Source organism: Priapulus caudatus, unplaced genomic scaffold (genome assembly GCF_000485595.1).
Source record: "Priapulus caudatus unplaced genomic scaffold, Priapulus_caudatus-5.0.1 Scaffold2764, whole genome shotgun sequence".
NCBI classification, from domain to species: domain Eukaryota; kingdom Metazoa; phylum Priapulida; class Priapulimorpha; order Priapulimorphida; family Priapulidae; genus Priapulus; species Priapulus caudatus.
In genome coordinates this window covers 12,672-16,346 of record NW_014579825.1, presented here as the reverse complement: position 1 = coordinate 16,346, position 3,675 = coordinate 12,672, and positions in this window count along the sequence as shown.

Sequence of the window (3,675 nt, the reverse complement as noted above, 5' to 3'; positions counted from 1 at the left end):
ATCTTATATCTTTATATCTCTACATCTTCAACCAGGCTGTATAAGCAGCTACACATCATACATCTTACATCCTATATCTTTATATCTCTACATCTTCAATCAGGCTGTATAAGCAGCTACACATCATACATCTTACATCTTATATCTTTATATCTCTACATCTTCAATCAGGCTGTATAAGCAGCTACACATCATACATCTTATATCTTATATATTTATATCTCTACATCTTCAATCAGGCTGTATAAGCAGCTACACATCATACATCTTATATCTTATATCTTTATATCTCTACATCTTCAACCAGGCTGTATAAGCAGCTACACATCATACATCTTATATCTTATATCTTTATATCTCTACATCTTCAACCAAGCTGTATAAGCGGCTACACATCATACATCTTACATCTTATATCTTTATATCTCTACATCTTCAATCAGGCTGTATAAGCAGCTACACATCATACATCTTACATCTTATATCTTTATATCTCTACATTTTTAACCAGACTGTATAAGCAGCTACACATCATACATCTTATATCTTATATCTTTATATCTCTACATCTTCGACCAATCTGTATAAGCGGCTACAAGTCATACAGTTGAATCACCGCGGTAGACAATGATGGCAGACAATCAGATGACGCTGCTGTCGCGCTACCTTCCTGCTCGTGCCCGGTGCACCCACCGACCTCCGACACAGCGACAACCTCCTCTGCGGCAGTGGCGCCCCCTGCGTCGCCGACATCATTGTGCAGTTGTGCGCAGTTGATGACAAACTCTACGAGCAGGCAGAATGTGGCGCCACCTAGCCCAGCGCCAAGAACGAGAAACACGTTGTAGAGGCTCGCGAAGGTAAGAACGTTGGCAGCGACAGATGGCGGAGGAAAACTCAGGCATCGGTCAGCGCCCTCTGGCAATGCGTTCCTGCTCCATTCATTGATGAATCTCGGCCAACGACATAATGCCGTAGTTAAGTTGTTCAGTGTAAGGAAAGTGCTTGGGCACGGCGAGGCCGCGGTATCCAGGGTAGAAGTAGAGGGGAGCCAGGGTATAGCGGCAATAGCCATACTGCTTGCAATCTTTGGCGAAGAATTTGATTGCGTCTGACTCGTCATTGATGAAAGCGCAGCAACCGTCCAGTATACGGTCGTGCGCCTCGTTCAGTGAATCGAATATTACTACGCGGCGCCACAGTCGCCCGAGATCAGATTCGGGGTCACTGGCGGAAAGAAGTTGCTCTTCCGATTGGCCGCGATAGACGAGCGGTGTCAGTGGACTGGTGGCGGCCTCTTGTATGGATGTAAACGGGTACGAATGGATGTTTCGTACCAATTGATGGCTGACCAGCGTGGCAGAGTAGGTCGCTGTGATGACCAGAGCAAACAGCCACCACAGTCCGACCAGCATCCGTGACGGCATGTCGACAGCGTTATACGTGCCGCCCTGCTGCAGCACGGATCCCAGCTTGAACATCACGTACCTGCCGCTCGCCTCCACCCAGCTCCTCTCTCCTCTCCCGGACCCTCTCCCTTGACCCAGGGTCCTCCATATCTCGTAAAGCGTCCCTACACAAGCAAGCAAGTAACCGAACACGAACAGCCACGTGCTATAGTGGAAAGGAGCGAGTATCGTCAGTGGCGCCACTTCTCCCACCCTCTCGGCCCGGATCACGAAGCTGTAACGGGACTCGGCGAGTGGATGCAGAAAGCTGACGAATCTCTGACGTTGCTCCGTGATTCGCAGATACGCTGCGATGTCTATCTCTCCCGCTGCCATCCCAGCGACTATGCCATCGAAGCCGTAGCAGCGTGCCGTCACGGTGTAGGTGAAGTACATGAACGTAGACAGCTCTTGGATAACGCGCGATCCCAAATGAAACTCAGTGTGGTTAGAGCACGACCACAGCGCTACCTTCAGGTGAACGCCGCTGAGGTTAAGCGAGGCGCGGGCGGGCGGCATTCTTACATCCTTGCTCATGAGGAACAGTCGCTCGGCGCTCTATCCCGAGGTGAATCTGGAAATAGATTGGTGTGTTCCGGACTTTTATTTGACGTAGGGTTACCAGACGGATAAGTTGCCATGGTGACAGCAACGCACAACGTGGTTACGGTGAATAATTATCATCGTGATGAAAGATATTGCAGCGGCGCCTGTAACAATGTGATAGCTTCTGTCACGATTTTCCAGCCTCTATCACAGTGTACTATCATATCTGTCACGATGTAGGAATATCTGTCACGATGTAGAAAGCTGTGTCACGATGTAGCAGATTCCGTCACGATGTATCAATACATGTCACGATGTAGCAATATCTGTCACGATGTAGAATTCTCCTTCTTCTTCTTCTTCTTCGTCTTCTTCTCGGGTCACCACACTACACTCGACCACATAATGAGCTGTTGTGTAGTGTGGTAGAAGGATTCGCACGCTAACGCTCACTCACACGCACCCAGCGCTCACTGGCACCTTGCTTGCGCAGCGATCATACCGACCGACAGACCTTCTGCGCAAATCCAGTCGCAATGTGTATCGATGTGTGTGCTTAAAGTTTTTCCACGACGATGGTGACATGCGAGAAGAGTTTCAGCGATGTAGAGCAAATAGTCGCGGATTGGCGTGCTGTTTCCGCCGCCTCCGCCGCCGCCGCCGCAGTAGATGCCGTCTGCTGGTGCATTCTCTCGCATGTGCCAAGCTTTGATTGCGTTCGATTTTTTTTCGCTGATCGATTACGATGAAATGTCGAGTGTGAACATCGTTGTTGTCGCTCTAGCTACTGCGCTTTGCTTTGCTTTGCGGACAAACCTTTGCGCGAGCACTACCGATTACGACGTCCCATGTAGCAGTCCTCTGTTAATCAATCACCGGTGGGCGGGGTTCCGACCCCCGAGCTGAGAGGGACCGAGAGCACTTAAATTCGAGGCCCTATGGCTTTAGGTCCATCGCACATCACAGCAATGCGATCGCGTATGTTACATCCAACGCGTTGCATCTTTACCATCTTTAACCGAGCTGTATAGGCAGCTAGACATCTGTACATCTTTAATCGAGCTGTGTAAGCAGCTACAGATCATACAGCTTTACATCTTTAACCAAGCTGTAACCAAGCTGTAAACAGCTGCACATCTTTACATCTTTACATCTTTAACCAAGCTGTAACCAAGCTGTAAACAGCTGCACATCTTACATCTTTACATCTTTACATCTTTAACCAAGTTATAAACAGCTGCACATCTTTACATTTTTAACCGAGCTGTGTAAGCAGCTACACATCATACATCTTTAACCAAGCTGTAACCAAGCTGTAAACAGCTACACATCTGTACATCTTTAACCGAGCTATAAACAGCTGCACATCTTTACATTTTTAATCGAGCTGTCTAAGCAGCTACACATCATACATCTTTACATCTTTAACCAAGCTGGAACCAAGTTGTAAACAGCTGCACATCTTTACATCTTTACATTTTTAACCGAGCTGTGTAAGCAGCTACACATCATACAGCTTTACATCTTCAACCAAGCTGTAACCAAGCTGTAAACAGCTGCACATCTTTACATCTTTAACCGAGCTGTCTAAGCAGCTACACATCATACAGCTTTACATCTTCAACCAAGCTGTAACCAAGCTGTAAACAGCTGCACATCTGTACATCTTTACATCTTTACA